The sequence below is a fragment of the Callorhinchus milii genome, unplaced genomic scaffold (genome assembly GCF_018977255.1).
Source record: "Callorhinchus milii isolate IMCB2004 unplaced genomic scaffold, IMCB_Cmil_1.0 Scaffold4, whole genome shotgun sequence".
Taxonomy (NCBI): Eukaryota; Metazoa; Chordata; class Chondrichthyes; order Chimaeriformes; family Callorhinchidae; genus Callorhinchus; species Callorhinchus milii.
The window spans coordinates 24,687,572-24,704,132 of record NW_024704745.1 but is presented as its reverse complement, the minus strand read 5'-3'; the positions used below and the strand labels follow the sequence as shown (position 1 = coordinate 24,704,132).

At 41.9% G+C, this 16,561-nt stretch overlaps 1 long non-coding RNA gene across 2 annotated transcripts; it reads left to right on the top strand.

Annotated features, from left to right (window-relative positions):
* The first annotated feature begins 780 nt into the window (after positions 1-780).
* LOC103190023 lies at positions 781-6,799 on the top strand. 2 transcript variants are annotated; one of them, XR_489115.2, is made up of 3 exons: positions 781-951; positions 6,483-6,599; positions 6,717-6,799. It is a non-coding gene; the product is annotated as an uncharacterized LOC103190023 (long non-coding RNA). The 2 variants fall into 2 exon arrangements; XR_489116.2 differs by lacking the exon at positions 781-951 and adding an exon at positions 5,416-5,570.
* The last annotated feature ends 9,762 nt before the right edge of the window (positions 6,800-16,561 follow it).

The window sequence follows — 16,561 nt, the reverse complement described above, 5'->3', positions numbered from 1 at the left end:
GAGGTGCAAGTGGTACAAACTGAGCCAGCCTGATACACAATGTCAATGTAATATCCATTGTGATATCTGATTGCTGTGACAATTTATAACACATTCACAAATCAGCAATATCATCCTTGAATATAATCAAGAATCTCAAATCATTCTTTCTTCTTGTTCCATATGGTGCTGCATAAATACGATAAGTTAGTCGTATATACCTATGCCATGGTCCATATCCATATTTTCCCATAACCTACAGTTGGTAGCACTCTCACCTCCGAGTCAGAAGCTTGTGAGATCTTGAACTCGCATAGTCTAGTTTGGGAAAGCAACAATGTCAACAATTTCAAAGAGCTGTTTTGGATGAGATGACGTTGACTCTAAGCAAGTAAGCTGATCTCGACCGATAGCCCCGATAGCCCTTTTGAAATATATTGACTATCACCTCGGGATTCATTGGTATATTTCAAACTGCAACCGAATGTTCCAGAAGGTTTGATAATTAAATGGTTAAAAGTAGCTTTGCTGGACCAGTTAATGTCAGCTTCTGATTAAACGGCTACAGTCTCAATACCTACCTATCTCAAAGCTGAGAAACAAGCAGGCTGTGGAAGGCTGCCCAGAAGTTGGCCATATCTCTTTCTCCTTATCAGATATTTTCCCATGCCAAAAGAGCCTGCTCAAAGGTCGCTAGCGGCTTGTGAAAGGTGGGGCCGATCTCTGTGACAAGGGGAGGTGGAGTTAGAAACACATCAAAAAAAAATGTAACTTTGGAACAGTTGGAGTTGTGTAGAGGGTCAGCACATTTCCCAGTGAAATCAATATTGATTCTACTGTATCTATGTATATGTACAGGGGTAAGGGAACTTACCTCCAGTAAGAAAGTGAAAGAGGAGGAGTGGTCGGCAGCAGCCAGAGGAAAGACAAGGATAGAGGTCGGACGGTTGTTGCCCAGAGTCATTGGAACAGGTAGTATGCTTTGATTCTGTAAATACTTATATTTGATTAATTGTTCAATAAAACTTTGTTACACCACTTTAGATTGTCGGGTCATTTTTCGAACTCAGGGATCGGAAATCCCAACAAATTGGGGCCCCAGATGGGACACGACAAGTAACAGATTTTTTGCTTAAGTACTTTATAGAGAATAAAATGGAAGAAGCTAAACTACGAGGGCGGTTTATGCAGGAAACAAATTAATTAAAATTGTGCTTTTAAAATGTGTTCTTTAGTAAAGAGGGCAAAGATGAATAATTCATGTTGGCTCCTGCCTTCAAAATGTAAACCCCCATGTTTCAATTACTTCATATATTACTGCACAACATTTCACAGTCAGTTCTTCCTGTTTATACCAACCAAAGTTTCTCTTCCCTTTTATCCAAAACACACTGATTGTAGCATTTTTGGTTTTCATTAACCTCAAATCAGAAAACTTTGAGCAGATTTGGGTTGCACGCTCCTTACCCCAGGCTGGTTTCACTCAACCAGATGTCTTTGCAAACTGGGAAAACCCATCTGCTAACCATGTTGAAATGCAAACATCAGTTGGGATCACCAGAGGTGCCACGCTTTGGTTGATGTTAAACCAAGGTCCCATATGCATGCTTGGGTGGATGTTAAAGATCCCATTGTTCAGTTGAAAAAGAAAAGGTAGTTTCTCCTAGTGTCCTAGATCAACAATCCTCCAGATTAAAAATATAAGAAATGTTCTTCGTGGTTGCTTGTGGAACATTGCTGTGTATAAAATGACTGTTGTGTTTGCCTACAAGTATAGTCACCATACTTTACAGTATATCCTGTGAAGTTCATTGAGACATTCTTCTCACGTGAAAGGTGTTCTTATCAAATATAAGGATAATTGTTTTCCTCTAACAGCATTATTTATTCTTTCCTTTAAAAGTTGACTTTTTCATGACTAGTAATATAATAATCCTTGCATTTGATATAGCACTTTTCACGTCTTCGAGACGTCTCAAAGCTTCACAGAATATACTGCAAAGTGAATTGACTGTGTATTTGTGGGCAAAATGCCCACAATAATTAGGATTGTTCGACCCTGAGCAGTCCTTTCTCCCTCACATCCGCACCACAACTGGCACCGCCTTCCATCACCTCCGGAACATCGCCAGACTACGGCATTACCTCACCCCTCACGCTGCTGAAACTCTGGTTCACGCCTTTGTCACCTCAAGGCTGGACTACGGGAACTCTCTCCTCGCCGGCCTTCCCGGCACCTCCCTCCACAAGCTGCAGGTCATTCAGAACTCTGCAGCTCGTGTACTGTCCCGCACCAGGCTTCGGGACCACATCACTCCCACCCTCGCTCGCCTCCACTGGCTCCCCATCCCCCAGAGGATTGATTTCAAGATCCTCATCCTCACCTACAAGGCCATTCACGGCCTTGCTCCCTCCTACCTCTCCGACCTACTATCCCCTACCTACCTACCCGTACCCTCCGTTCCTCTGGCTCCGGTCTGCTCCACGTCCCCCGCCCCAACCGCCCTACCATCGGTGGTCGGGCCTTCAGCCTCTCAGCCCCCAGGCTCTGGAACTCCATCCCCCAGTGCCTTCGCCGCCTCCTCCCTTTCCTCCTTCAAGGCCGGTCTCAAAACCTTTCTCTTTGACCGAGCCTTCAGCTCCCCTCTCGACTCTCATCCCCCTCCTCGCTCCCTCCCTTCCCTCCCCTCACCCTGACCATTTCCCCGCTCCTCGCTCCCTCCCTTCCCTCCCCTCACCCTGACCATTTCCCCCCTCCTCGCTCCCTCCCTTCCCTCCCCTCACCCTGACCATTTCCCCCCTGCTCGGGTCATGACCCAACTGTGCAGCGCCTTGGGACGTCCTCCTGACGTGAAAGGCGCTTTATAAATGGAATCTTGTTGTTGTTGTTGTTGTTGATGTCTCAAAGGGCTTTATAGGATTTACTGTAAAGTGTAGTGACTGTATTTTGTAGGCAAATGCAGCAGCCAATTTCAGCGCAGAATTTTTTGTGTCATGCATCTATTTCTCTCGTTTACACATTCTCTTTCTTTTTCTGTAAACAGATTGTGTCTTAAGGTAAACTCGGGTGATGTTTTGCCTGAAGCTGAATGGATGGGTTAAGTTATTATAGAAGTAAAGTCTACCACTGTCGCTAAAACTGGAAAACCGTCTTCAGTGATTCCAGAAGTCAGACAGACTGACATTTCTGCAATCTTTTGTTCACGCTTATATAAAATCATTAATATTTTGACATTTATGAGAATTTATTGTTCTTTAATAAAAACGTGAAAATATGATGCTCTAATGTTCCTCCTTAACATGCATTTTGTTTAGTATTAGCACATCTGTTAATTTATTAACCCATTAAAAGATTTTAATGTTGGACAATTATTGGTAAATTGATCACAAAGTTCAGATACTAATGAGGAAGCACTGGTGTACATTGCACACCAGTGCCTTGGGACGTCCTCCCGATGTGAAAGCGCTGTACAAATGCAATTTTGTTGTTGTTGTTGAACTGGGAATAGCTTTTTCATCTATTTGTTGACAGCAGAGGTGGGGGGAAATCTGATGAAAAATGTGTTTCAGTGTTCATATTCGCAAGCTTCTGGAATCGACTAATCCTTACAATTGATATAACACAGCATCAAAACTTCTCAAGTTGCTTCACAGAAGCTGAATATTTATACGCAAATGTGACAGACAATTTGCACATAGCAATGTCCACCAACAGCAATGAAAAAACTATTTTATGTGTGGGTCTATTGGAGTCCTGTAGCTTCGTGGTTAAAGCACTCACCTCACAAGCGAGAGGATGTGGGTTTGATTACCAGGCAGCGTGTAAGTTGGGCAAATTTTCTTACTCCAAATGCTTCTGTTAACCTAGCAGGAAGTAGGAACCCAGTTTGTTCGGCGATTGGCGCATCGCATTTCCTTGGGTAATAATCCTTTTTTTAAAAAAAATTAAGAATAATAATTTGTCACTCAATCCAGCTGTTGTGTTTTGTCCACAAAATATACAGTCAATTCACTTTACAGTATATTTTGTGAAGTGCTTGGAGATGTCTCGAAGACGTGATAAGGCGCTATGTCAAATGCAAGAATTATTATTATTATTGATTGGGATCCTGGAAGAAGCTTTTATGAAAAAAATGGTGCCATGGGATCCATATAGACACACATGATTATTCCAAACCAAGACCGAATCAAAGCAACCATGGATGGTGATACTGTTAGCGCCTGAGGTGAGGAGGCGCTGACGGGAGCCTCGGTCTTGTTGAAGTTCAACTGAAGAAAATAAAAGTAACAAGAAATGTCATGGAAACCAACCCCCAAAACGTAACAGTAAACACAGACAAAAAAATAAAATATTTAAATAGTTATTCTGCAACATAAAATAAATTGTTTGGGTTTTAGCTTTAAACATTGAGGTCAGTTTCATTGCTGTGTGATCCATTGGACAGAGAGTATAATAACCCTCTCCTTACATTTGGTATAGCCTCTTCCACTCCGGGAGGATGTCTCAAAGCATCTTCCACTTTGGGAAGATATCTCATCATTAACAACAACTTGCATTTATACAGGACCCTTCACGTATGGCAGTGTCTTGGAACGCTTAACAGTGCCAAAAACTGACACTGAGCCGGGGGAGGCAGGAAGTGACCGTAAGCAAAGTCATAGAGTAGGGGCTTCACTCGTGATCTAAAAGAGGGGAAACAGGGGGCAAAGTGGAGGGATTGGGGGAGAGAGTTCCAAAGCTTCAGAGCATAATGGCTGAAAGTGTGGCCACCAGTAATGGAGCGGAAGGGACAAGAGTCAAGCAGCAGGCCAGAGCCAGCCGAGTGGAGGCAACGGGTGGTGGCATGGGGAGAAAGCAGGCCAGAAAGTTAGGGAGGTGCCAGGGTGTAGAGGATGATTGATTGTAGATATCAGATTGTAGATATCACTGGTGGAGTTTGATCCTGAGCTGGGCTGAGTGGAGAGGCCAAGTTCCTCTCACAAGCAGGGAGGAGAAAATGGGAGAGAATAGGCATTCATGGTCTGTTTCATATTTTCCAGCATCTGGTGTCATGATAGATTTGGCAAAGCCCTTGAAGTACTGTAAGTTAAGTTTTCTTCTCTAACATGACCTAAGTAAACACAGTTGAATAAAAAGGAGAGAATAATTGCAAAGGAGGGAGTTACTGGTAAGATCATACAGCCACAACTTGTTCAGTAAAGTTGAAGCAATTTTATATGTGTTTCTGTAGGATTCGTTTGACCCACGATAGTCAGTTTCTGCACTATATCTTCCCGTACCAGTTCCTTGACTCTTCAGAATGGACCAAATGAAGAAGGAAACTTTCAGGCACTTTAGTTCAGTTTTCTCAGCTTGCTTTTTGACACATTTGATGCCAACACATTTAAAGATCTAACATATATCGTAGCTTCCTATTCTGTGAAACATCTCAACGACACGATAAGGCACTATATCAAATGCAAGGATTACTATTATTAATTCTGAATGTTGGTGGTATTGAGCATGTGTTTTTTTAATTCAGCGAACCAAGTCCCAGGTCACTTCCGTTGCTGCGCCTTGATTTGTCTGCTGTGAGATATGTGAGAGCTCGGTAACTTTCCTTTCCTTTCTATGTTCTGCTACATTCCAGCTTCTCTCCTGCGTTTCAATCCTATGGGGATGAAAAAAGAACATCTTGAGTAGCTCAGTTAACTGAACACTAGACTTGGGACTACAAAGTCCTCTGTTCAAACTTTTTAAGAAGTTCCGGGGAAGTTAAGCAGAGTTAATCTATAGCTGATGTGCCTCTGGTGAGATAGTGTAGGCAAATCTGCAGTAATTTTAGCACTGGTGTCAGCGAGGGTCTCAAAGCATCTGAATTTTGTAATGAACTGACGGCAGAGACAGACTTTTGCTAAGTGACCTGGAGGAGGAGGAGGAAGCTGTTTCTGCTCTGGGCCAAGGATCATTACATTGCACGCCTGTTTACTGTTATGTTCAGTAACGACATCGCAGACAAGCTGTACTGCAGGGGTGGGGTCCGCTTCGACATCCGACTGTCCAGTCTCTACCACGTACTGGCCCCTTCGGTCGAAGCTGCTTTGGCCCCAGTGTTGTTGTGTGTGTGTGTGTGTGGTGGGGCGGGGGGGTAACTGGAAATGCTATGCCTGAGAAATTGGGAGTGAGGCATATTGTTAATATGAGATAGGGGAGATGTGTTTGGTAAAATATCACTGCTGTGACATTCGCACTTTCAGTATCCACATTCCTCAATCTCACTGATCTTGATGACCCTTCCTTACCTTTATTTTTTCTTTGAATTTAGAATGTAATGTTTGACAAATGCTAAAACATTTTTTTGCTGTTGTGTGTTTTCTATGCCTGTCCCCTCCACTCTCTGTGCTGGTTTTACAGGTCACCGCGCTATTGTGCCTGTGTCCTCCTTGTGATGGAGTAGACCCGAAATACCGAATGAGTTATTCCAACACAATTTCAATAATACTTCAATTTGTTCTTGATTCAGGAGGCGGGGGTTGCAATGTCTGACAGCCTGATCAGGAAGCCATGATGGGAAACAAACAAACAGATAAAGGGCTGCCATTTTTTGTTTGTATGAGACATGCGTTTGTCCCATTTCCAGGTAATGTGTTTTATAATAATAACTACATGAAACATGACCCAATGGCTGAGTCCATATCTTCCTGGTTTGATAGGCAGATTAAAAATTCCTACCTAACTACTTCATTTTCCCATAAAGGCGGCCTGATTATGGCTCACCTCTTCAAGGACAGGGGGCTGATCTGAGTCCTGAACTGTGGGGAAGATGTGCTGAAGATCATTGCCTTCGAATGGAAAATAATGGAGCCAGCGGCAGTGATCGACAGTCTGAGACGCCAGGCAAAGCAGGTCAGTCCAGCCTTGTCAAAAAAGTTTCTAGATTGTGTCAGTGTCCACAGAACTTTCACTTCCCCTGCAGCTTAATAAAATTATAACATCTTTCAAAACACTTTTTCAATAATTACTGTGGTGTAATGATTATGTTTGTAGGCAAACACACAGTAGTCATTTTGCATGTAGCAAAGTCCCATGAATATCCATGAAACTAATGACCAATTGTCTGAATATGAAATGCTCTGAGCTTCTGTAATCCCCAGCCAAGCCCAGTGACTATTACATCCAAGGCATAAAACCAACCAGAGCATCGACACTAATTAGCAACAGTTAGGCAGCGTTATTGCAGGGGATCAAGTACCAGAGCACAAATGGTGTGTGGAATAGATCACCTCCCTTTTTCTGCAATGGGAGCTTTCCAACTTGCAGCTGATGCCCACTATTATGAGCACTGAACATGAGGCCTCTGTTGTATGTAATCCATTTTGTACTGGACCTGATTTAAATGTTCTCCTGACCATTGATTTGTCCTCTCAACCTGTCTCCAGTAGGTGGCATTGAAGACAAAAAGAGGCTGAAACCTCTTTTGATCCAGTGGATAGGTGTCAAACTCCCAGCTGTCAACAACAAATTACATTTGAAGTCGGGAGGATGTCCCAAGGCGCTGGACAGTCAGGAATTTGGACCCGAGCTGGGGGTTGGGATCAGGAGCGGTGGAGGGCAGGGAGGGTAGGGGTAGCTGTCCCACTGTAAGCGAACAGGTTACATTTCTACCAGTGATTATCCACTGTTCATTTGCTCTCTGAACATTTGGGAGATTTATTTTATGTATCCCACCTGAACATGTTTTTAAAATTGAATTCCAAGAAAGTAGTTTAAAAATCTAATGACCTGTAAGTAGAATACATGCCAGGCATCACTGAGTTACACAAAACCACCCATGTGCTGCAGCTGTACTTGGGAGTAGATTTTACACAAAATGCTAGCAACTAACTAATAATTCAATTGTTTGTGAGCATATTAAAGGTGAAGCTATCGGTGAAGATCTGAAAATACCCCATTAGCATTATGGCTTGTAGAACTCGCTAGTGTTTGCAATCAGGAATGACTAGTTTGTTTTGTGCAAACAGCTTCCCTGAGCTGACATTTAGGGATCAATTTTGCTGGATTTCTCATTAGATCCCTTCCAATTCCAAAATTCCAATTGGGATGAGTCCTTCCATTATCCAGAAGTACAGGGGTCCCCTGTTATAGCAGCCATTGATTGAACACTACCTAGCATGGATCCACTGGAAGCATTAACTAGCTGACTAAAAAATGACTCATCTAATTTCCTGTTTGTTGTATGCTGTATGTGCAAGAAGCATTATTGACGTCTCTTGCTTCAGCGTGCACGTAACACGCATTAATGACATCAGCACCAACCTGCTGACTTTAAAATAGTCCCAAGCTGTGGGTTTACCGCACACTGTTGTAAGAGAATCAGAAGAATGCTTCTCAACACAGACTCCTCCAACTGCAGTAACAATGTTAGAGTAGTTAACTGCTGAATAGAATTTAACAGAGTAAGTTCAAACAGTTCAGATATGCAGGTGAGCTTTGGCGTAAGGATTGGGATCCTTTTGTACCTCACTTGTTGGCCATGCTTTTGCACACTTGTAACACAGTTGGTGAGACCTTTGACCCAGCCAAGCATGCCATATGAAAGTTATCCTTTATGTCGCACCAACTTGAAGAAGCCCCACTCCCTCTGAGAATAGATCCAAATTAGAGCAGTGTTCCCATTAGTCAACATCACGGACAAAACTCTTCTGAAGAAATCCTGCGCAATTGACTCCTTTAGTTTGTGTTTCATTTCAATGGTGATGTGCTGGAATGTATGATATCCACCAGCAAGCATTGTATTTAGTGAGTCTTCAACCATGTACCAGCTGACAAGAACCAATCAAAATCAATATTATTGTTTCTTCATCCATTTTGAACACTGTCTAAATATAAAAGACTATGTGCTGATGTTTGTGATCTGTGTGAATCCTCTGCCATTCAATGTCTTTGTTAGAAGGTTTAACCTTTGCTCTATTGCCAGGACTTGAACTCACATAGTCTAAGATAATACTGCAGTGCAGTGCTGCAAGCGTGTTGGATTGTCAGAGGCATTGTTCTTTGGATGAGACGTTCAATTGAGGTCCAATCTCGAAAAAGGGAAGGGCGTTTCTCCCAGGTTCCTGACTAAATAAAATTGGATGTTTGTTTTGTGGCTGTTTGTGGGACATTAGTGTGCACAATTGGACTGCAGCATTTGTCTACCAATACACAGTCACTCCACTTCACAAAAAATCAAAATGAGCAGCTTACGCCGGACGACAGGCAGCAGGCAACAGTACACTGCCGGATTGCTTGGCTCGATAAGGCGAGGTTATAAAAACCCAAACAATACTGGCAAATTTCAAGAGGAATGACTTTGTGCGCGCCTGAGAAATCTTGTCGGAATGGGCCTGGTAGGCTTAAATAATAATAATAATAATCCTTAATAATAATAATCCTTGTATTTGATATAGCGCTTTTTACGTCGGGAGGAAGTCCCAAAGCGCTTCACAGAACCACACTGTAAAATGAATTGACTGTATATTTGTGGGCGAACGCGGCAGCCAATTGCGCACAGCAATGTCCCACAAACAGTCGTAGATTGAAAATGACCAATTATTTATTGTTTTTGGTTTTGGAGAGATTATTATTAGGTGTGTGGAGTAAGGAAACTTGCCCAAGGTTTCGCCCTGCAGGGAATTGAACTCAGGTCTCTCGCTTGCAAAGCGAGTGCTCTAACCATTGAGCTACAGGACTCCAAATATGGCAAAGGGAGTGGATGAACTACGGAGTTCCTTTAAGGAATTGATTATGAAGGTAATGAACAATGTGTTCCCGTGGGAAGCAAAGGTAGCACTCTTAAAGGCAATCCTGCATGGTTGGACGTGGCTACAAAGCAACTCATCGAGAGGAAACAAGGCATTTAAGGCCAGTGAAGGAAAATAGCACAAATTTACGTCAGATTCATTACCAAAAGGCATTCCAGGACTGTAGCAAAAAAAAGGGATCAGAATGGCATCAAAAAACTTTGAATTGAACATGGCAAGAGATGTGAAGGATAATAATAATAAAAGTTTTTCAGTTACACTAAGAGAAAACAAAAACAAGCGATGGAATATGGCCACTGAAGGTGGGATCATGAGAGGACCTGACAACTAATGCTGCACAGGCTGCAATAGTGCTAAATAAGTCCTGTTTTTCAGCTTTCACTAAGGAGCAGACAAATAACCTATCTGATCCAGAAAGAGAACTCAACGATGTCACAGAGGAAAGTTACAATACTATTTATATCACTACCAACATGGTTGCCAAACAGTTATTATATGTAGGGTTATAAAATTTACCAGCAAAGTCTATAAGTTGACAAAACTTTTGAAACATTTTCATTGCAGATGATCCCCAACAACTGCTACACATTATGTCTTACATCATAATTGCGCTGCTTGTTACTGTAACAGTTGCTCTTGGCTTTCTTCATCTTTGTAAGAAGATTACATCAACAAGCAGTCTGATATGTAATTATGAATGCATCAATTTCGCACATCGCATCTCTTACCAAGGTTAGAAGTTTTCTGTTAAGAAACTCTAGAATTAATCAAGGTGAAAGTCTAATCAACAGAAATGTCATAACTCATCTGGCAAGAAACCAATAAATGTGATATGTTTTGGAAATAATAATATTTTATATGAATACATTACAAAGCAGGAAAAAAAATAAGAATATGAAAGGGACAGAAGATAAAATTAGTCCCGCTGCCTCACCCCTCCCCTTGCCTTCTTCAAGACCCATCTCAAGACCCTCCCCTTCCACCGTGCTTTCGATCACCCTGCCTTCCCCCACTGCCCTCCACACTCCCCAACCCCGACCCCCAGCTTGGGTCCGAAGCTCTGTCTGTCCAGTGCCTTGGGATATCCTCCCAACATGAAAGGTGCTGTACCAATGCCATTTTGTTCTTGTTGTTTTTCTCCAACCCAATAAAAAACAGCCGACAACGTGCGTATCCTGTTACATTACACTTGCCTCTGACTATTAAAGTGTGTTGCTGCTAACTGAGCCAGAGGGCAAACATGTTGTGCTTGGCTCCTATCTCTGCTGGCTGTGTAATGGTTAAAATTTAATTTGAGTGTTCTTTTGCATTGTTTGCTTATTGCCATCAGTATTTATTGAGAACTTCTTCTGGGTGAATCCAAATTATCATTCCCTTTCCTGACTCTTTATTTACATCAGGTTTCTAATTTTCAATTAAAATTCTCCTGATTCAAATAAAATGAAATCAGTGTTTAATCCAACAGTCTACTTGTTCATATTCTTCACACAACTTAATCTAAGAACATTTGAAAGTCTTTACAAATTGTAACATTCTTCTCTCTAAATTCTGCCCATCACTATTACTGTGTAGCAGCGCAGCATAATCCGACTAGTGTTGTTGGGTATCTCTGCCACTAGAGGGTCACATCGTGGAACGTGAAATTACCAAAACTTCTTACGTCTTTCGCTTTGCTTTTAAATGAACTATTTTAGAATTCCTTAGAATATTTGTGGAGTCCTGTTGCTCAGTGGTTAGAGCACTCGCCTCTCAAGCGAGAGACCTGGGTTTGATTCCCAGCAGAGGGAAACCTTGGGCAAATTTCCTTACTCCACACGCCTAATAATAATCCCTCAAGAAGAAAAAATAATAAATTGATCACTTCAATCCACGACTGTTTGTGGGACACTCCTGTGCGCAATTGGCTGCCGCGTTTCGCCCACAAATTTATAGTCAATTCATTTTACAATATATTCTGTGAAGCGCTTTGAGATGTCTAGAAGACGTGAAAAGCGCTATATCAAATGCAAGGATTATTATTAGGTTATGTTATAATGGGCCTCCATCTACAACTCTTCTGATCTTATGCTCGACTGTGCAAGTGTTTGATGCTGTCATGGGTTTTGTGAAAACCAAATGCCCCAAGAATTCACACTGCATCATTGCATGAAGTGCTTGTCGACGTTGCCATATCAAAAGTCCCGCCAAGATCCATACTGTTACTTGCATTTGGCATAAAATGACATTAAAATGACATTAAGTTTATATTATTTTTGTACCAGGTTAGAAGGTGACCTATTCCATATTGAAAGCCTCCTACTTTTCAAAATAAAAACATCCTTGTTTTCTCTCTCTGAACAACAACTTACATTTGAAAAACGCCATTCACTCAAGTAGTGTCTGAGTTTTCTTTTCCTTCTGAGCTTTTTGAACCCCATCAAGCCTATAACTTACTCAAAAGAGCAGCTAGCTCTGACAGGATTCAACCTTCTGTTGACAAAAAGAGAATCAAAAACGGAGTCACCAGTTGTGATAAAAAGCAGCAGGATGTATAAAGCAGCTTAATGCTGCGAAGGAGGGAGGCTTCTGGAGGGATGAGATCAGATAGCCAAAAGGCTATCTTCATCCAGACTAATCTGTGATGGCTGGTCTGAATTATTATAACCTCATTATTTCTGAATATCTCACAAATTTATCAACAACTGTTCTTTCATCTCATTTCTACAGTTCAGTGATGTATCATGTATTCCTAATAGAGTAATATATTCCTTAGCTTTACCAGTATGAGTAAAATCGTTTTCCTTTTTCCTAAAGGAACCAGCAATATTAAGCTTGGAGTCCTATCCCAAGCTAAACCTGCAAAGGTTTGACTCACCACATTCACATAAGGATATATAAATAATAAATCTTGCTCATAACCATACATACCTTCTTTGAGCAACTTACCCTCTGCCATCCCTCCAACCTAGTGCAGCTATTAATGTTCTCTTTTGGGAAATTTTCTGTTTTAAAAAGATTAGATCACTAAATTTAAAAAATAGGTTTGGAGACAATTCGATTGAAGCAGATTGAAGAAGGGAGTGCTGGGCAAGTGTCCATCAAACCAGGAGAATGAAGAATTTGTCTAACAATAATTAGGTGGGAGAAAAGCTGAAAATCGTGAATAGCCAATAAAACAAGTTGTCGAAACAGTTGGCCTCAGGCATGTATACAAAAGAATACAAATTATTGGTAGGGCATCCCAAGTCAGAGACTTGAGTTTCTTCAAGGAATTGTATCAGAGGTTTTAAAACTGAAAAAAACTGTAAACTCTCTTGAACAATAAGGGTTGCAAACACAACTTTTGTCACAGAGCACTTACCTAAGCTCATAAAACTCATTGAAGAACGTCAGGCAACAGCTGTGCCTCACGGCCACAATCTGTGCTTATGGGTGCAAAATTTACATTTGTTTATTGCTTTCTGTACCACTGCTGGAGAACAGGAGTACAGAACAAAGACAGTGGAAAAGTTGGCAACCTGTTCTGAGAGTGAGAGAGAGGCATGTGTCGACCTTTTCCAGAGAATCATGCAAGACAGCAGTGAAAAGTTGGGACTGATTTTGAAAAAGCATCCGTCAATTACTACCTATAAAGCAGTTTGTATTTTTGATCCTCACTATCTAGCAACAATGGATACAGAAAAAGACTTATATAGTAATGTGATTCCTGCCCTTTCAACTATTTCAAACTTCATATGGCGTGCTTATAAAGCAGTTGGAGTAAATATCCCAGCCAGCTACAAAATAGCAGAATGATGGGGAGCTCAGTTGCAAAAAGGTACCTTTGGCTACCAGTGAACACAGCTGATGGTTGGAAGGACATTTTCTGTTCATTCAGACCTCCTGAAAGATAATAGACAAAGCCTAACAAAAGAAAATATAATGATTCATCTCATGTTAAAATTTAACCAGCACTAAACATTTGGCTGAGAATTTTTTGTTTGTTTCTGTGAAAATGTGATTTTGAAAATTTTAATTTCTCTGCAAACTGTGTTGAACCTGCACTTTTGCATCTTTTGAAAGGTGTTATGCTCTGTTTTTGTTAAAGAAAGCAATATTTTGTCTTACAATCTTTAATGTGTTATTTCTCCATGTTTAGTTATTATCAATAAAGTGAAAAAAATCTAAGTTAGCTGCAAAATGTGCCTCCCAATAGCATCAATGAACCCTCCTCAACTCCCTGCAAAATTCAGGAAATTGTGTCACAATTTCCTGCAGAATTTGTAAAGTGATCCACATTTTTTGCAAATGTTCCTGGACTTTTCTATTGGCACAGGTTATGAGCAGGAATTATTATTTACATATCCTTAAGCGAAAGTGGTGAATGGGAAAGTGCATGGACAGGGCTGAAAGATGCAATATAGTTTCTGGACAGCAGTGCTCAAAATAAAACAGGATGGCGAGCTGTGGTATCTAAAGAGGAGGCACAGTTCTGGTCACCGCAATAGAAAAAGGATATTGCAGCAATTGAGAGGATACAGAGCCGGGCAACCAGAATGATTGAACGATGAGATCAGATGGGCCAAAAGGAAAATTAAAGATTAAAGATAAAAGCTCATCAACCTGAAACGTTAACTCGCGTTCCTCTCTCCATAGATGCTGCCTGACCTGCTGACTGTTCCCAGCGACTTCTGATATTATTTCAGAATTCCAGCATTTGCAATATTTTGCCTTTTATTTAAGTAAACTGATCCAGAAAGAATTCATTGCTATCAACATCTCCATTATTGTAGCATGCGACTTCCAGCATGACAGAAGGCGGACTAGATGGACTTTGGTCTTTTTTGGTCTAGCAATTCCTTTTTCCAGGCAGGGCAAAACCTTGGGCAAGTTTCCTTACTCCACACAGTGGATAATAATAATCCCTCCAAAACCAAAAACAATAATAAATTGGTCATTTTCAATCCACGACTGTTTGTGGGACATTGCTGTGCGTAATTGGCTGCCGCGTTCGCCCACAAATATACAGTCAATTCACTTCACAGTGTGTTCTGTGAAGCGCTTTGGGACGTCCTCCCGACGTGAAAAGCGCTATATCAAATGCAAGGATTATTATTATTATTATTATTATTGTTCCTACCGCAGAAGGAAGAGGGTGTTGCTCCCACTTAGTGGATAATAGTTAAAACAGATCACAGATTTGAAATAGGACCAAAACGTTTTGATACCATTACAATGTCTAAAAAGTCTTAAAGAAAAATGATGATTTTTCTTTAGATAAACAGTGTCGTTATCACGACCAATCTATTCGGTCACCTTATACATTCATAGGTAGACTCCACCCCTTGGTGATGCTTTCCCAAATGAATCCTGTGGAAGAGTAACGGACAGCAAAGCGAATGGTCGCGGCCGCTATTGCGCTGTTAGAGTTGGAGGGCAGTGGCGGAGTCTAAGATGTGCTGAAGTTTGTGGGCAGAGACCCTCACGGTGTTGGTCAGTCTGACGCTCGGAGCCGCTTCAGGTAAGAGGACACTGCGCTCTGGTTAGTGGCTGTGGCGGTGGCGGTGTTGGGGACAGAGAGCAGCGCATTATATACACAGCTCTCACTCGCTCCGCTGCTGCACTGTATTCACTCCAACATCCCCCAAACCTCACACATCAGCACAGATACCGCACAATGACAATAATACTAATATAATAACATAATAATAAATACAAGTGTCCTTCATGTCGGGAGAGTCACTGACAATCTTCTCATTCGCTGTAGAAAGAGACGCTTTTCCACAGCGACCAACACAGCACAGCGACTGACAGTAATAATTCGGCTCATTGATTGTATTTGATTATTTGCACAATCAATGCAACGATCGTTCACTGTGTTGATGTCGTTGCAGCTTTGGTGTTGGATTTTATGTAGATTTAGTTGTTTACCTTGAACCTGTACGGAGCTGCACAGCTCAATCCACGCACACACGCACACGGTGGCAATCCTTCGTCGATAAAAAAAAATACTCCAGTCACAGGAAACAGGAGGGTGAAGGGATAAGCGTTACGAGAAAGATTGGGACTTCCAGGAATACCGCAGTGTACGAACATCCTTTCAAAACAGCACCTCTCACCGTTGTTGGTCAATGCCGAATACGATCTGTTACGCGTTGTTGCAAACCAAAAACTTGGCTCAGACCTCTCCCTCCGTTCCCTCCCGGAATCCCTCCAGTCGGGCTTTTGCTTTTGCCCACAGCTCAGAGATGGCACTCGCTGGTCAAAGCAACAGATGACATCTCTCTCTCTCTCTCTCTGGAGTCCTGTAGCTCAGTGGTTAGAGCAGTCGCTTTGCAAGTGAGAGACCGGAGTTCAATTCCAGGCAGAGGGCGAAACCTTGGGCAAGTTTCCTTACTCCACACGCCTAATAATAATCCCTCCAAAACCAAAAACAATAATAAATTGGTCATTTTCAATCCACGACTGTTTGTGGGACATTGCTGTGCGCAATTGGCTGCCGCGTTCGCCCACAAATATACAGTCAATTCACTTTACAGTGTGTTCTGTGAAGCGCTTTGGGACGTCCTCCCGACGTGAAAAGCGCTATATCAAATGCAAGGATTATTATTATTATTATTATGATCAGAGCTCCCTCTGCCTCCTCATCCTCCTGGATCTCTCTGCTATGTTAGACACACTCGACTGCACCATCCTCCACCCTCATCCACCTTAGTGGATCCGCACTTGCCTGGTAACCACTTAACCAACCGCCAGCACTTTATCCCGGTCAGTGCTTTTTCCTCTCGCCCCCACCTGGTCGCCTACAGGGTACCCTGTGGCTCCATCCTTGACCCCCTTC